Source organism: Ochlerotatus camptorhynchus, unplaced genomic scaffold, assembly GCF_037179485.1.
Source record: "Ochlerotatus camptorhynchus isolate MF236.1 unplaced genomic scaffold, CSIRO-AGI_Acam_v1.1 ptg000404l, whole genome shotgun sequence".
Classification (NCBI taxonomy): domain Eukaryota; kingdom Metazoa; phylum Arthropoda; class Insecta; order Diptera; family Culicidae; genus Ochlerotatus; species Ochlerotatus camptorhynchus.
Genome location: NW_027040890.1, coordinates 2668832 through 2687723, shown reverse-complemented (window position 1 = coordinate 2687723; position 18892 = coordinate 2668832). Strand labels below are relative to the sequence as shown.

Here is an 18892-nt window from a genome sequence, read left to right as displayed (position 1 = left end):
CAACAATGATATTTTAAATAAAACAGCAGAAAGATTATCTCCCATTAAATTCCACTTAATCAATTTTGGTATCCATGACAGATACGTATTTCAACTCAAATGTGCAGTCTTCATCAGTGTCATTCCCAATCAAAATCAAATCAAAATGTAAAAATGTCGAGATTATAATTTTTTTGAAAAATTCATATGTGAAAATACATACGCCCTTTTCAAAAATTAGTCTTGTGTCAAAATGGCATCTTGATCTGTGGAAAAATCATATTCTCACATACTGAAGACATGTTGAAAGTTTCATCAAAATCGAAGTGGCTAGTGCCAAGACGTTTGCTCATTTGAACAGATAATTGATCTAAAGCATTTAATCTATTCTGATTCCAAAGTTAGAATTAATCACCATGATTGAATTCCTCATTGTCCGTAAATTATGTGCAACATGGTAAATACCTGACCTTTCGCTACAGCATTTTCCAAAGTTAAAACCTAGCCAATATAATGATCAATCTGTCCACGATCCGTCACGTGCTGAAGTTCAATTGAATCCTTCATCACAAATAGAAAATGAGCAGTTCCGCCAATCGTGCAAAGTTTTGAAACCTGGAAAAGTTGCCCCCGCAACCGAAAGCCGTATGTCTGCACCGCAGTAGGACTTCTCTAAAATGACGAAACCAGTTTTCTGCAGTTTTTCTTATGTTTCACTGCCTCCGTCTTGGCGCGAATGTGGGTTCATCTGGATTCGCAAGGTTTTTGTATATTGCGACTCGCCAGGGTGGAACGACGCGTGTGGGTCGACGCCGTCTCCGTCGTTGTAATCGATGTGCACGTGCATATCGTCAGAGCGAGCACGGAAAACAACAAAAATACCGTTCGCCGAGTTAGCTCAACCAACATTCCAACTTCAGCCCGGAGATTTGTGTGTGCTCATGGGTAAGGAAAAAAGTCAACGCTCTATCCTACCAGCTGAGCCAATCCCGTGCGCCACAAGGAAGCAACAAGTCTCGCTGTCGAAAGAGTCTGAGCTGTCACTCCGAGAGACAGTGAGAGGTGAACGTTTTGCTCGACCTAGGGTTGCTGCGAGATGGAAAATGACAGGTGGGCAGGAACTCACGGTCTCCCAGTGTTGGTGAGTTCTTTGCCGTTAATGTTCACTAAAAGTTCACTATTTTGCCATACAGAAATTCAAAACAAAAATTTTTATCTGCGGATTTGGACAGTTTTTGACCTGTTTCATACGACCGGAAGGTGTATGCTGGTCACAAATGCCGTGCCAAACTGATTTCCTACGCAATTAATCAATCTTTGATGTGAATTTCACTAATAAACACCAGGAGCATTTCTTATAGCAAACTTGCCATAACAAAATGGGCATGGTTCATTTGAGTAAACAAACTCACACTTCTTCCGACTGTGGCACCTCTCTTTCTCGCCTGGGGGTTGCTGGAGTCGGACAGGTTGGTTCACAACACCACAAAGACATGAATACTTCATCTGGGAAGCGAAAAAAAAATGCCAACCCTAATTCCAACCTATATTCCGGTGAGTCCCGACCAACGGGCACCACCACCAGACATTGACAGTGCAGTTCAGAGCGCATTTTGTCAGAAGCCACTTTGCAAGGAACTGGTTTTTCGGGGCCCTTCGCTGGCTGTCGTTGTGTGGATGAATGTTTTACAGCTCCGACGATGTCATGATGTAGGTATGTCTGACTTGATGCATCACCACAAGTCACGAACAACAACGATGACGAACGATGAACTTCGCCTGCCAACCAGAAGATGTTGCAGGTCGTGAAAGGGTAAAGGCCAAGGCTTCCGCAACGGACATGAACTTGAATCACCGTTCTCTGCTTTGAACTTGGAACCGAATCAAGCATAGCAAAACGAGCTTATTGATTCTCTCAGAACAATTTGGCAATGTTTCGTATGTTCATTTACATATATGGAAATAGCAGAAATACTCAAGCTTTCTTCCCATTTATGTTTTGTATATGCTTTCTAAATACGCAAACAACGACGGAAAGAAGCTCCACCATAACAAACATATTGATCTCTCGTGAGCCCGGGACAAGAGTTATTCAACCCGCTCGCGAAAATATCTGGTACATTTCCATACAATGAATGTGGCGTAGAAGAAACTCCATCGTGGCATATACGTAGGTACGTGTAGATCATTGCTGGTATAGGTACATAGGCTACACATAAAGACATTGGGGCAGGCAGGCAGGCTGGCGGTCAGGCTGGTGGCAGACAGCATCAATTTCTTCTCGCTGGATGATGGTTATGGTTGCTGGCGGCTTGCGTCGTCCTTTCTCCATGCTCCGCGATGTTTGGGTCGAATCAGACAGCCAACCAGCCAGCAGCTTGCTTACGTTGATGGGCGCAACGAGCGAAGATATAAAAATAAACCTAGGTTATTGATTTTCGATGCCGTAGCCGTAGAGTGCTCCTTTCGTCGTTTGTAGCACGTCGGCGACGATGGAAATTCTTGCGGACATGCTTACAACTGCTCAAAACGGCTTTTAGGCACGTTAGTTGAGGATTCATACGGTAATCCGCTAATTATTTTGCATGAGGAATCTTTTGACATTGCATCAATCTTGGTATGTATCACGATATTTGATGCTAATGAAATAATACCTACCTATGGTAAAATCAGTTAAACCGTTATTATAAGGTGCGAATGAATCGATTTATAACGCGTATACACGGGCGTTGCCGGTGGGACTAATTCGTAAGTGTGCCTATGAATCTTGAACAAAATTCTATATCTGTTTTGAAGCGAGAGCTTAAATTTCCCCATGGTACAAAATTGATATAATTTGTCCAGTCCGAGAACACAGAAAGCCTCAGAATTTAAGTTTTCATTTATCTAAGTTCCGCAATTTTGACCATTTTTTATTGATTCTAGTAAATTTAAATGGGATGTTAGGTTGAAAGACACCAATTTTGAAACGTGATTTATATCTCATAAAATGTTTTAGAATTCTCAAGTTCAAACTAGTACAAAAAGAATCCAAGAAAAAAAAATTTCGGGGTATGATTTTTTTCTAATCTTATCTAATCTAACAAGAACGCAGCCAGTACGAGAAAGAATCATGGAAAATGATTTGGTTAGATAACACTTAATCCTTTTTTGTGTCACCTTTGATGTTTGCAACATATCTGTGAGATATGACACAATAATCAAAACGGCGTTGCATTTTCCGCAAAGATGATTTGAGTTTGAATAAATATATTCAAACAGCGACGCATTTCGTGAATCTACAGGGGTTGAAGAATGGGTGGACATACCATACCAAACGCGCCGATTCAAGCAAAAGTGATAACAATGGCAACAAATTATAATTAAACGATTTTACTATGTTGGGCAAAATATTACTTAGATCCTTCCATTGGGAAATGGCAATGGCAGACCTATTCGCCGTCGTGAATCATATGTAGCCCTCAGCCTCTGAGCTCCGTCGAAATAGAGCCAGCTACTTTATACTCCGTGGTATCTCCAGAAAAGTGAACTGGACATCGTGGGTGCACTGCACAGTAGTCCAGAATGCAGATTTAGGTGGAATGATATGTTTTGTGCCTGAAATTGAAACTTTAGACTAAAAGTATTTTCTACAAAGTTGTTCCTTATAGTTAGGCCCTTATTTTTATGACATTGAATTCTAGGGTGGTTCTTATTATCAATAAAATCAAAGATCTACCTTTTTGTTTGAATAAATTAAGGTGTACATTCAACATAAGTTATAGCTGAGCTAATTTCAAGCAACTTTGAATAAAAAAAAAACTTTTTTGTATCACTTAAATTGACCGATTTAGAGTTATTTTCTTGAATTGAGTTAGGGTGTCTCTAAAAAAAAAACAACTAGTTTTCCGATTTCAAATTTCTCAGCAAAGGTGTATTCAAATAACTTTTAGATCTTTAGAAGGCGCACATTTTTGCTGCGCAAAGTTTGTCAATATCTTTTGCCGATCAAGAGTTATTGACGTTTTTCTTCTTAAAATATGCCATTTTCAAATGTTAATCTCTCTGGTTGGGACAAACAAAAAAAAATATTTACGGCATTTGAAAGGGCGTATGTTATTCTCAATAATGTGAAAAAATTGGAGGTTTGTTATTTTTTAAACTCGTATAAATCAATTTGAATGTATTCATATTTTTTTACTATATTTGAGTATATCTTTTTTATTAGAAGAGATACAGACCACAACTTTTAGTATGAATTTTTATGAATATGAATTTAAGAGATACAAAAAAGTTTTTTTATACAAAGTTGCTTGAAATTAACTCAGCTATAACTTTGTCGTGGAATGTATACCTTATTCAAACAAAAAAGTTAGATTTTTTGATTTTATTGATAATAAGAACCACCCTGGAATTTAATGTCATAAAAATAAGGGCCTAACTATAAGGAACAACTATGCAGAAGATACTTTTAGTCTAAAGTTTCAATTTCAGGCTCAAAACATATCATTCCACCTAAATCTGCATTCTGGACCACTGTGCACTGCATTTTTTTTTCAAGATCGTGGACATAGCGAAAACCTTAAAATTTGTTCAAGTCCGCCATCTTTGAATCCAAATTGGTAAATTGGTAAAAAATCTGTATTATACCACATAATACTAATCTTCACTATAGTACTGTAAAGTACACTACACTCTGCCCCCGAAGAGCGCGAGTAATACGTACCGCGTAAATCGAATTCGCGTAAATTGAGTACACGTAGCATATAAGATTTAACCTAATAGGGACCAACATCGAATCGCGATCCTAGACATATAGCAGGTTACTGTCTTGGGAAAAGTTGTTCAGTGAATCAAGACCTAAAGGTTGGTCGAAAGAAGTTCGGAATTTTCTCACTGCGCGGCGCTAGTATGCATGAATTAATGATGCCCTTGTTTTTGTGATATCTTGAAAAACTTGTCATCTAGGAAATTGCTTTCTTCGGCGAAGTTTTTCAGTGGATCAAGACCTTATCGTTGGAGGCCAGAAGTGTGGAAATTACTCACTACGTGGAATTAGAAAATTTTCGGGACTGTAGAAAATTTTCTGGACTTAGAAAATTTCCTTCACATCGAAAATTTTCAAACATCATTTTTTGCCAAATGAGATAAAAATGCGTGAAACATCTAGGATTAACCAAATTTTTTTTTTCAAAAATCAATATTTTGGGCTTAGAAATTTTTGTTTATTTTTATTCCAAATGTCTTAAAAATGCATAAAACGTCGAGATATGCTGTTAACTACTGTTTTTCTTTCTCAAAAATCTGGACTTAGAAAAAAATTTGAACTTTGAAAATTTTGTGGAGTTAAAAATTTTCTGGCCTTAGAAAATTGTGTGGACTTATTTTTTTTTTGTTTATGCCAAATGACTTAAAAACTCTTTTTTCAAAAAATCTGGATTTGGAAAAGATTTCAAAAATTTTCTTGACGTCATAAATTTTCTGAACTTAGAAAATTTTCCGAATTTTTTTTTTCAGGGATGCTGTTTGATTACTTTTGGCCTAAAATGGATAATGTGATTGGAATTAGGTCGCATGGCTGTATCGTTTGCAAGACATCATCAAAACAAAATCGCGTAAAAAAACCGCTTTAAAACCGACCATACCAAATATGATTATTATTTCAACTATCTACATGCAAACTAAAAATAGCAGCTGGGTCAAAATTACCAAGGAATGATAGAAGTGATATTGCTGAATGACAAAGTCGACTCTCCTTGACTACTTTCCATATTGGACATTTGTGTTGCTCGAAGTCGTCTCCTGCAGCAAACAATGTTTAAGGGCAGATTTCATAATGTTTCTAGGTTATATTTTCCTAGAATGACTGGTTTTTGTTATAAAGCACAAATAACATCTCACATATACAGCAGCAGGACGAAGTTGCCGAATTATTAACTTTTTTTTTTTATGAACGTATTGGTCCACTGAACAACTTTGCCGAAAACAGCAACTTCCTAGATGGCAAGAATTTCAAGATATAACGTAAACTAGGGAATCACAAATTCAAGCACACTAGCGTCGCGTAGTAAGAAAATTTCAAACTTCTGTCCACCAACCATTAGGTCTTGATTTACTGAACAACTTTGCCGAAGACAGCAGCTTCCTAGATGGCAACCCTAATAAAAATACCATAAACGAATGGTAACCCAAATGGTTCAACTATTCTACAAATGGTTTGGATGACACCCGGAACACGTCGTTAAGCAAAATAACCATAACAATTTTATTGGGGATTATGAGATATGACATAAACAAGGAAATCACTAATTAATGCAAACTAGCGCCGCGTAGTGAGAAAATTCCGAACTTCTGTCCACCAACGATAAGGTCTTGATCTACTGAACAACTTTGTCGAAGACAGTAACCTTCTATATGTTCACCTAAAGAGCCTGAATTTATAAAGAGGTGACATCTTATCCATTTGACAGGTCTTCTGCTCGATTGGAATGACTTTTCCTATGACTTTGACAGACAATCGATTGTTCCAATTTTGACATGTCATCTCTTTATAAATTCAGTCTCTTTATGTTCACCATGAATATTATGATTGCGCACATCGTTAAACATCTCATGTTGTCCTATTTGGCTTAGAATAATGCTTCTGATAGACAATACAAATGGCTATTATTGGTTGATAATGGACAATATATCAAAATTGAATTATAATGTTTTGGCATTTATGCATAGGAGTTGTTCCCGGCAAAATAGATTCGAGTTTCAAAACCCTCCGGATACGGTTCTGTTTTAAGTTTGCTCTCTGTTTTGTGCGTGCGTTCGCTTTGATTGTTTTCGGTTGCATTTGGCTGATAAGCGCTGGCACTCTGCCTCCCCGACGGTTATGCGTGTGCGATTGTGGTGGTTTTCTCGCTTTCTGGGAAGTTTTCGAATCGAGAAGGAAACGTGATTCATCGTGTTTGCAAGAATCAGAAGAGATGTCGCTATCTGCATCAGGGCTCTACAATTTCGAAGCTCTAAAATGAACTCGTGTTTTGTTTCTCTCATACATACGTGTTCGACACTTCATTTCTATAACGCCTAGCTAGACTATCAGCAAGAAACAAAAATAAAAAAAGCAGGACGCTTAGAAGGAAAGACTGGCCGTGGAACTTCTCGTTGTTGCTTTGCTCATCGCTTTCAATGTAACTAACGTCGATTTTCTAGTTAAACGAACCTCATTATGGCTTTCAATCCCCTTTCACGAACACTCTATCACCGCTCTTTCAATTTGTTTAAAATGCGTTATGTCCCGTTTTCGATCATTTTTTTTAGATAAATATATGGATGGAAGATAAATTAAAAACATTACGTGTAATCTTCAAGTGTTTTGACGTGAGAAATGCTTTAAATGTGTTATTTCATTTTCCTTCATATACGTCATGGAACCTCTGTTGATGTGTTTCATGAAAGAGAAAACTATCAAAGTCGAGCGCTCTTTCGCTCATCCGTTTCGACGAAGCTTGAAAGGAAGACCAATGGAGCGACGGGAGAAAGAGAGACAAGCGATTGAACATTTGTTTGTGCACACCGACTGAGGTTCTAGAATGCTGCGAAGCTGTTCGACTTTAACAGAAAAAGAAAGCCAGCAGTCTCTTCGTCGCATCGATTTGGTCGATTGAAGCTGATATTGTGACGCCCTGATCTGCATACTTGTTTTATTACCCTTCTTACAAAGAAGGGTATAGATGAGACTGCCACTGCGTCGCACGAACTACGGGGCATATGGTGCGATTTGTGGACTACAGCGTGTGTTCAATAGAGTCGCATCTGTATTCGACTTTCACCTCACACGTGATGCGCTTCGTCGGAGATTCTCATCTGTTTTCGCCGGCCGCAGTGACTGACAGAGAAAATTAGTGTATTTCCATTTATGTTTTTTTTTACATTCTGACCATGTTGCTTTGTTTTTCTTTCTGTGATTATTTGACATGTAATTTTACTATTATTATTTTTATGATTAGTATTATTAACATCATTTGGGCTACAGCCAGCCTGTTGATGTATGGCAACAATAAACAATGTTTCATATCACTTGAAAAACCGACTATCGATCCGAGGCCCGGAGGGCCGAGTGTCATATACCATTCGACTCAGCTCGACGAGATCGGGACATGTCTGTGTGTGTGTGTGTGTGTGTGTGTGTGTGTGTGTATGTGTGTATGTGTGTATGTGTGTATGTGTGTGTGTATGTAACGAAATGAATGCGCTCACGTTTCTCAGCAACCGCTCAACCGATTTGGACAAACTCGGCGCCAAATGATAGGTCTTGGGGTCCCATTGAACGCTATTGAACGGTTTTGGAATCGGTGAACCGGTTCCGGAGATATGGCCGGAATAAGATCCGGTGAATATGGGCCTTCACGCTGGATTTAACGGAAAACGTATCAAAACCATCATATACCATTCGACTCAGCTCGACGAGATCGGAACATGTCTGTGTGTGTGTGTGTGTATGTGTGTATGTGTGTATGTGTGTGTGTATGTAACGAAATGAATGCGCTCACGTTTCTCAGCAACCGCTCAACCGATTTGGACAAACTTGGCGCCAAATGATAGGTCTTGGGGTCCCATTGAACGCTATTGAACGGTTTTGGAATCGGTGATATGGCCGGAATAAGATCCGGTGAATATGGGCCTTCACGCTGGATTTAACGGAAAACGTATTAAAACACATCAAATTACTACAGAATTCAAAAATAAGATCAATGCAAGTCGTGTTAAGTGTTCCAGACTACATTGGACACACTTGGACATGTTCCGGGTACCCGGGGAAGTTGCTTGAATATGAATTGAATTAAAACCCATTAAATTACATTAAAATACGATGATAAGGTGATTGGTAGCCTCACCAAATAGACTACACCCGGATATATTCCGGGTACCCCCAGGCAGTGGCGTAGCGTCACTGGATGACACGGGGGTGGGGGGCTTGGTCACTGATAATGACAATAAAATAAATAAACTTGAATAAGTAAGAAGGGTCTGATCACACCATAGGTGGATAAATTCGGGTTTTTTCTTCGTGTGTGCTCCCGGACCAGAAATGTGTGGCATAGTGAAGCGATCGATGCCTACGACGGAAGTGTTGGGTTTTCTAATCGTTCTGTGATGGTGTTGGTGATCAGATGTACTCCAAACACTGAAGGGTCTGCGCATTCTGCTGTGAATCCTACGGTTTGCGTCCAATACAGTAGCGCAGGCGAAAGAGTGATGAATGGTCTCAATGCTTCGGTGTGAAAAGAAAACGGTTGCTGGAGAGTATTGGCAAGGATAATGCATGAAACAGCTTCGAAAACATGGAAAGGCAGGCTTAAAGCAGATAATTCCTATCCCTTGCAATTGTAAGGATGTGGCCAGGTGTATAATGCGATGCTTGATTTGTAGATTTTGATGCGTGGGAAAAACCACTAGTCCCAAGTGTTTTTTCACGGCAACACACGATATTTTATACAAAATGTAATGGTTGACCATTATATAGCCCCCCACGATTTGTGCAATCGCTTATGCTATGCTATGCTATGCTATGCTATGCTATGCTATGCTATGCTATGCTAGGAGCTGTTCCAGGCAAAATATCCTGCCCGTTGTGGTTATATCACAGCATTGCTAAAAATTTATACATCTATATATTTTCCGGTACTATGGAGTCAACAGAGTAAAAGTGAACTGGTGCTACGGTTTCATAAGACGCAACTAGGATGTCAAAATGTCTTAGAACACATCAAAAATAACTTGGTAGACTTTCGGAAGACTAGTAGTGACTAGCAGTGATAGAGAAGGGCAATGAGCTCACAAAGAGACACCAAAATTTTACAGAATGGTGAAGAAACAGCGAAAGTTGGTGAGATCGTTTTTAATTTTTTAACACAAAACAATGCACAATGGGATTTTTTTTTCAAAAAAAGGCATTTAATTTAATATTTCAAAACGCCGCTGGATATGATGGGATATTTATTAAGTTAGCTTTCTTGACTAATCGACTATAACACAAATTGAGTAATTGACTATAACACAGTTTGAGGCACTAAAAAACAGGGTAAAATTCCTTATGTTTGCCTCAAACTACCCAAAAATGATTTGTGCCGTACACAACCACCTAAGCATTCGATTTCTAGTCAAAAAAGCCAACTTTTGATGTATACATATTAGTCTTCAAGGTGAAGCATGGCGCTTGTGAGCAAACCAGTTTTCGTACTCACAAGAACATTCATAATGTGTTTACGCATACACTCAGCCAAATGAACATGAGCCCGAGCGTACGTTTAAAGTTCATGCGCACACTTCGTTTTCTTCGGCGCTCGAACATCAATGTTCACACCAAAGCGCATACACTGGTTTCCCTTTCAACATTTTGTTTTCGAGTAAACGTGTGGTGTGTGTGTGACGAACGCAACAATATTTCAGATGTTCAACAATGATGAAGAGAAACAAGATGAATCTCTTGGCCAATGATGACACTGCACATGTTGATCAAGACGTGGATGAGATGTTAGAGGCGAGTAACAAAAAGTGTTATTTCGTGCATTCTGTGGCACATTATTGTTATCCAAGCAGTTCAGGACGTAGAAGCATGTTAAATTTAACGGCTCCATGTTATTGTTTTGCTCAAGTCATTTAATTTCGTTACAAATTTAGCTAATAAAAAACAAAACCTGGTCATGTTCGTCACTGACAGCATTGTCAATGACAATTGACATGCCTTAACGATGACTGTTAGCTCAAATGAGTGACCAAAGCAGAATTTTGAATATCACCGTGTATTGTCGAGATTTGGCACGTGGTTAATGGAGAGGACGATAGTTTGAAGAAAATCCGAACAATAGTGAAATTCTGCCGAAAAACCGAATATAAACCATTTTTCGATTTGGCAAAAGTGCCTCTTCCGAAAGTTGACGTCGAAACCAGATGGGTTCTATGTGCGAGATGATACTTTTTTTTAAGATTTGGGCTGCAAATTTGATGATCTCCGGCGTACAGAGTACACCCAGCCGGTGGATGTAAGATTCGCTTACAATTATGTGGGATTCATCATCAGAGGATGTAAGTGGAGACCGCATGAACCGAGGATGCGATATACCTAGCTGCGGTCCGATGTAAGAAAATTGGAGACCGAAAAATGTGGAGTGTATTAGTGAGTGAAATTAATTATGTCGAAAAAAATAGAAAAAAGGTTGCCGACTGGACTCGAACCACGGACGTTGCGACTATCAGACCTGTGTTTTCTCCACTGCTCTCTCTATGCTTCTGAACATGGGCAGCCTAAAAGCAAACATGAAGCGCTCATTTTCTCGCATGCTCGACTTCGTGTGCTTTTTCTGCAGGAGAGATTCGAGATAAGTGTGTGCGGCGTTCTACAATATTCTACAATGTGCGTCGTTCTACAAGCTTACTGGTATAGTCGAAAGCGTAGATTGAACCCGAAATAAAAATGCTCGACTTTGTATGCTTTTTCTGCTGGAGAGATTCGAGACAAGTGTGTGCGTCGTTCTACAATGTTCTACAATGTACGTCGTTCTACAAGCTTACTGGTATAGTCGAAAGCGTAGATGGAACACGAAATAAAAAAAGACAAAAAACCATTACATCGCCTGCATGGTCAATTTCTAACATTTGTTGCGATGTTCATGAACAGAGGATGATAGGAAATGGAACTAACATTCATTGTAATAGATTTTTGGTTTGCGTGTACGACTGGGATTTTGTCATAGAATTTTCATGTGCATTTGAACCGGTGTATGGTCAAACAAACAATGTACAATCGGATGACTTAAGGGGGTATTCCCGATCTTTTTTTTTTTCAAAAAATCAAATTTTTTTTCACGTTTTTTTGTACTTTAGACTATATACTTTCATCCCCCAAGCCGTTTTCCGATCAGCAAATTCGGTGTCCAGGCATAGCTAACTAATGGTAAGAACCCCCAAAATGGTTTTAACTAAAGTCAAAACTTTAAACGCGTTTTTCTCGAAACCACATTTTTTTTATCGGGCGAAGATTTTTCTCAGAAACTATAAGATATATTGACTTGAATCTTTGCGCATTTTGTCCCTTATTAAATTCTTTGGAGCTTCTCCCACTTTCAGCCAAAAATATTAACATTTAACATTGTTTGAAGCACCTTAAAGCTGCAAAAAAGCGGGCTAAAAATCGCCTGTTTTTTCATATGGCCGCCATTTTGTTAATTTGCAAGATTTTTTGCTGCCAACGGGAGAAGCTCCAGAAAATCTTATGCAGATTATTAATTTCATCACGAAATCTGTTTCAGATGAAGCCGTTCCAGAGAAAAGTCTTCGCCCGTCCAGGCGTTTGCGGCGAACAGGGGTCTGTTTGCCGCCATTTTGTGACGGCAATAATGTCTTTTTTTGTGTCGAAAAAAATTTATTTGTAAACTTTAATGTTCAATAAACAAGAATCCCAAAGAGTTAGGCGCATTACTATTCATTTTTCTTGAAAAAAAAATTAATTGAAAAACAGGCCGAAAAAAGGCAAAAGATTGGGAATACCCCCTTAAGCCTGGGCCAGCTTCTGGGTAACTTGGAGACAACGATAACGACTATGTCGCCGACGGCTATCGGCTTTGTGTGTGCGAACCACTTTGTCCGCCTGGTAATCTCTGGCAGGTAATCGGTTACCCATCGTTTCCAGACCTGATTTACGAGGATCTGAGATGTTCGCCAATTATGTCGCACCACTGTCGTCGACCCAAGTAGACAATGGTTCGGGGTGAGCGCTGGTGCCGAATCGCTGCCAATCGGAGCGTGCGTCAAAGGCCGCGAATTTACGATGCCCTCGACCTCGGTAAGCACGTTACGCCTCATCCGTGGGTTTGCGAGTTGCGCGAAGCGTCATCAGATTCGTCTTCACTATGCAGATCAACCATTCCCAGCAGCCACTCATGTGTGGTGCAGCGGGAGGGTTGAATACCCATTCCGTCTCTGGGTTGACGAACTCCTTCATAAAGATCTCTTCGTCGATCGCTGTCATCGCTTCCTTCAGCTCGCGACTGGCGCCGACGAAATTCGTACCGCGATCGCTGTAGATCTTTCACCTCTGCGCGAGATGAAGGTGCGCAGACTCATTAGTCAAGGCTCTAACTGGTACAGCAGGCTGGTTTTCGGAAGCGGCTTCACGGATCCAGTTGGACGTGTTTGCTCCAGGGTGGATACATCATCTGAAAAGCCCTCGTACTGTGCGATGCGGGACAAATATTCTTCGGCTTTGCCAAGCTTCGCCGTGGAAAGCGGTCCAAGAATAATCGGTACTGTTTCACTATTTGTCACAGGTTGGATACGTATCTGAAGACAAGAGCGACACTATTCCAGCGCGAGAATTTTATCAAGTTCGGTGGCTATTGACGTGCGTAGTGGAGGTGTTTACGGCCACTTCGATTCCGGGAGCTATAGAAAGTCCGGAGCAGTAAACCACCTGCGTTCCTTCCCACTTAGTGCCATCAAATTGCTAAGCTACAAACTGTGAGTAGCGGCGGTGATCCGAATTTATTTAGAGGAGCACGTCTCTGGAATCTGTCCAGATCACCCGACGAGTTATTCGGGAAGAGAGAGAAGTAATAATTGTTTGCGCAAGCCTTGCACCGCAGTAGGATCGAAAGTAACTTCAACGGGGCCACTCTTGTCTTCGAAGCGACTATCAAGCACATCGTGGATCCGTTGAAGTCAAAGCGAAGAAAGGCCACCGCAGCGAATACCTTTTCGCTGGCGCCGACGAACGTATGACGTTGAATGTCCGTACAGCTGTGCAGCGAATGAGTAACCGTAGCACCGTGGTACCCGCACGATTTCCACTTGCGGCAGAATGTTCGTCCACTGTTGCCACTATTTGTAGAGGTCCCCTTGAATGATTTCATTCCACTGTACGTTTGCGTGCCAGACTTCTTGAAGCAAGATTTTTAAGAGGACGAGGAAGTGGGTCACAAACCCCAATTGATCGAAGATCGTCATAAGAACTCGGAGCATTTCCCGTTTGGTGGGTGGTCACTGGCCGGTTAGGAGAAGTGAATCGTAGCCACCACATGCCGAGAACTTTCTCCACAGTGGTTCCTTCTAGTAGAGCAGCGAGCACTTGTTTGAAGTAGCTTATCCAGTTGCGGATTTTGAAACTATCTTGCGAGTGAACGTATTTGACTTCTTCGGTCAACCGAACTGCTTCACTCTCCTCGTCCTCGTAGTGGCGTTTCGCAATGGTCTCAGAAGGCAGGGGAACAGCAGGCGCTGAAGCTCATAACCTGCAACTCGTAGACCGACAGCTCATCATTCTCGTCTACCCAGAAGAATCTGTGGCATTCTGGTCTGCGTCCCAAATCGCCACCTGATGGAACTTCTCACGGATGTCCTCGGTCAGCCCGATTCGTCCCTGGCGAAACTGAAGCAAGTGGATCAATAGCGAGCACAGTAGGTCAGGCCCTTTAAGAGAGCGGAATTCAGCGAAACGCAATTAATTAGATAAAGAGCCTTATGAAATGATTAGTACACGGCAGTGTTGGGAAAATATGAAAAAATCAAATGCTGTTATATTATATAATTAAATTACACATCAAAATCCAATACATTACAGTATTTACAACTTCGGTGTTTTCTCGCATTAGAATAGCCAATTTTCTCTTCCAGTGCCGTCGCTTGCTTTCACTGATCTATTGTGACTGTGATCATTGACAGCATGGGCGTTTTAGAGAAAACCCCGACGAAGAACGACAAACAAACACACAACAATATAACACATTTCTTCAAAGGGTTCGTCGAGCGGTTGCATACGCAACAGTTTTACTTTTAGTTAGTCTTTAAACAATGATTTAGACTTGAAAATTATTTTTTATTGAAACGTAAACTTTAACTTTAAATATTATTTTAGATAAGTGATCTGCCACAAGCGTGCAACAACGGAAAAAAAAATCTGTATGTACTTTTAATCGTCAGCCAACTGAGCCTCTCCGACGCACAAGTTATGCAGAAAAGGTTTGATTTTATTTATGTGTGTGTGTGTGTGTGTGTGTCATCCTCTATCCCTCACCCAGCCGGGGGCGTTGGACAAGTAGAACTGCGAATAATTTGATCAAATCTCATGCTCCGTAATGGTGCCCTTTATGTTGTGAAGACTAGTACTTCAAAAAGGGTAACTTTTGAGGCAAGACAGGGTGTCCTCAACAAGTTAAGGGAACAGGATGCACTAAATGTCCACAACAGGTACAGCAAAACATCACATAGACGCCCTTATTCACACTAACTACTCAGGGGGTAGAAGGTCAAGAAGAGCCACCGCCGCCAACTAAAGCTTGAACCGGGTACCTGGGACTCCCACGATATACCCGCGGCAATGGTCAGCAGACGATGCCCTGTGCGTATTTAGTATGTAATATGTTTTATTTGGATACACAAAATGTTTGAAGCCATGCGTCATCTAAACCATAATTTGCATCACCACAAATACACTTGTCAACAATCTTCAACTGGAACGTTCTCACCAAATCACTTCACCCGGGAGCGTATTCCCGATGCTTACACGCATATTTTTTTTTTTCCCTCCACTCCAACCACACAACAACCAAATATCACTTTTCTTCACTTTTCTTTTTCAAATCACTCCGTGCTCAAAAGCAATGCACATCTCAAAACCCTGACAATAGTTCAGCGCACTTCTCATCACCGCGTAAATAAACAGAAATTAAAATTTTCACTCGCGATGCCACAAATTTCTGGTCCGGGAGAAACAATCAAACCACGCCAATTTTGCAAACATGATGAATCATGTTTTCTTTCTCGATTCTAAAACTTCTCGGAAAGCGAGAAACCAACACTCACACACGTATAACCGTCCGGGAGGCAGAGTGCCAGCGCTAATCCGGCAAATGCAGCCGAAAACTATGAAAGCGAATGCACGCACAAAACAGAGAACGAACTTAACACACAACCGTATCCAAAGGCGTTAGAAACTCGACCCAGAAAAGGTTTGATTTTATTTAATTGCTAAATTTTTCTTTTAAATTACCATAAAAATCTACTAAACATGATGCTCTAAAGATCAAAATCTACTAAAAAGAAATCCGGTAATTTCGGTTATCGAGTTCCCGAATTCGAAGCAAAACTTATCCAATTGACATAACTTACTTGATCTATCACGCTCACTCCACTTTGAACTACATTTTGATGTTTAGGGCTTTTTAGATTTAGCTTTAAAATAAAAATACGAACAGTAGCGAAACTACCGGATGAGACCCCAATACTCAACATCATACCATTATTTGGCGGGTGGCACTTATGGCATCGCAATTTTCTCAGCTGACAAAAGGAAACATCAGACCAATTTCCCCAATTTCAGTCCCCCTTCAAAGAAAAACAAAAACCACTTCAATGCTCATCCGGTTTCGGCTTTCTCCATTATTGGTCCGGTTGAAACTCTTCTGGCATCCTTGGCACGTGCGTTTTCCGGTAATAAAATCCATCTCTCGACCCGTCACTCTCCGGAACATTCGGCCGCGTGGATGATGCGAGAGTGTGCAAATTTCGATAAATCAGCTTTTCCACCCATCAACTTCTATTTGCACCCAACAGCGTTCATTCCGTGACATTGGCCTTAAGGATATTGACACACGACGCTTACCGACGCTTAGGAGGGGGTTTCGATGCCTGGCATGATGCCAGAGCTATAAAAATAGCGCTTGGATACCGGAGCGATAGCGCCGTGAACCATAAGCGGATAAGAAATTTGTTGCTTCTTCCTTTTTATAGTGTGGCGTCAATGGCGTGGTTCGGTGCAAGCCAGTGGATTGAAAACGTTCTGGGTTCAATGCTGATTTCGTTGGATGGTTAATGGAAGGATGCAATGAGAGGTTCAAGCTCTCGAGTTCAGGTTAAGACCCGGTAGCATCGCGAGTTGTTCAAAGCCGATTATAAAAATAGACAAGCCCAGCGCAGAAGGGTGCAGTCAAATAATCCTTTTATCGCTGTCTAGGTGCTGGTGTGCAACCCACCAGTCGATAGGACACAATTGGTTTGATACGTTATGATGATGACGAACGAACGTGTTGAAAAGCGCTTACCGAGAGAGGGAACCGCGTCCTTGGGAATCCTATAGAAGACGGAAGGCTAAAAATAACGTTATCGTGAGGACGAAGCCGGCTGGCTGTGAGCTGGAGAACAGCGCTAATATGCATAACCGCGTTCGTTTGTGCCTACAATTAAATTTTCAACAAACTTGATTACTCATTGGCAACGCGACTTCATCGCCCTGCGTCGTTTGCGTTAGGTTAGTATGTTAGTTTAACTGAACATTAGCAATTTATGCTCGCTGCTACCGCGATGCAAACGGATATGGCCTAGTTTCTCCCGGAGCAACATCAACGATGCATCGAGCCAGTGGACGATTGGCGCTTCATAGTTTATTGATCCCCAACGGCGGAGAACGTAATAATTGACGTTAATTTTACTATCTCCGCTACTTGACATCATCGGGTTGGGTGAAATGCTTCTCCTAACAGCATAACTTCGCGTTCTCACTACAGTGACTAACACCCAACACTAGACGCATTTCTGACCACAGGTCGCACAGGTGTGACAAAAAGCGGACTTCAAGAAACGACTAACTTTGTCTAGTTATACATATAAAAGCACTGCACTTGGTAAACTATTAAATGATCGAAACGCGAGGGGAAAAACGAAACTTTTCACTTCCATTTCCGCATGCTTCACGAAGGGGACAGCCCACAACCAGTTGTTGGTCATTTAGCGGTTTGGACACGCGTTTGTTTTTTTTTCTTTTCTTTTTTTTTGCAGCGCGAATGGAGTGGTGGCATCCCGCTCTGTGTGTTTACACTATTCGACCATTAAAATCTGACACTCGTGTGCGGCACTTGCCCGTTGTAGCTGCGTCATTTGGGGTAATTTTATGCTCGCTTTTCGCGTCATGTACGTATGGTATTGTTGTGTTTCTTCAGCCAGTGCTAAGTGTTCGTATTCATTTAACTCACTGTGACCAATGTGTTATGTTTATGTCAGATGGCTTTGTGATCAACTGTGAAGTCGTTAAGTTATGTCCAAAATGTCGAGTATATCTACCTACTCTCGGTTTCTTCAGCCATGCACGTGTTGCAATTATTCCGGTTCATGTTTGTTGGTTATGCAACGTTTAAATCGTACATTGAAACTTCAGTTTATATTTGTCTCATATTTGATGACATCGCTTGCATAACTTTTTTTCACTCTGTGTATTTATAATAAATTAAATGACAGCAATTAACTTAATATGAAACGATGTACCGTGAGAAAACAATGCAGGTAATTTTTCATACTAACAAGCCAGCTTTGACATGCCGCAACTGTTGTAACCAATTGATAGACGTTCTACACCGAATTATCGTATTTTACTTTAGGAAAATTTGATTAACGAAAAATTTAAATTTTGTTGCATATAAAGCTTTTACTTCCTCGATTGGGTTTAAGGCTTCTTGAGACGTCAATCTATCCAGCGTGACAAACTTAACGAATTTCAAAGTTGATACGTGTTTTGGAATGTACCAATAGCGTACCATAGCGTACCTTCAAGGATTTTGAACGTACCTAAAAGCTTCCCGGAAAACTCGTATCCCGCTGGATAGACATACGATTTCAGCAATGACCAAGACTAGATTTCTACGGAAATGTAACGTACCAAATGCGTACTTTACGAATCTGTAATTAATTTTTAACGTACCTCTTATTTTCACTTAAATTCTTATACTAAACTTTTTAAATCGAATTGTATATCAATTCTGGGTACGGAATTGGATTCCTCGGAAAATTTTAACCCGATTTCATATAAAATAAAATCATTATATTTAAGTGCATTCTAGCCAATTTGAGTACCAAAATAAGGTATCATCGAAAAAATTGATTTTTCAAATAATATTAA

At 40.5% G+C, this 18892-nt stretch overlaps 1 protein-coding gene across 3 annotated transcripts in view; it reads left to right on the top strand.

Annotated features, from left to right (window-relative positions):
* The window catches only part of LOC135710881 (protein FAM107B), a 263826-nt gene that overhangs the window by 164261 nt on the left and 80673 nt on the right, over positions 1-18892 (top strand). The gene's annotated exons all lie outside the window — the stretch shown is intronic.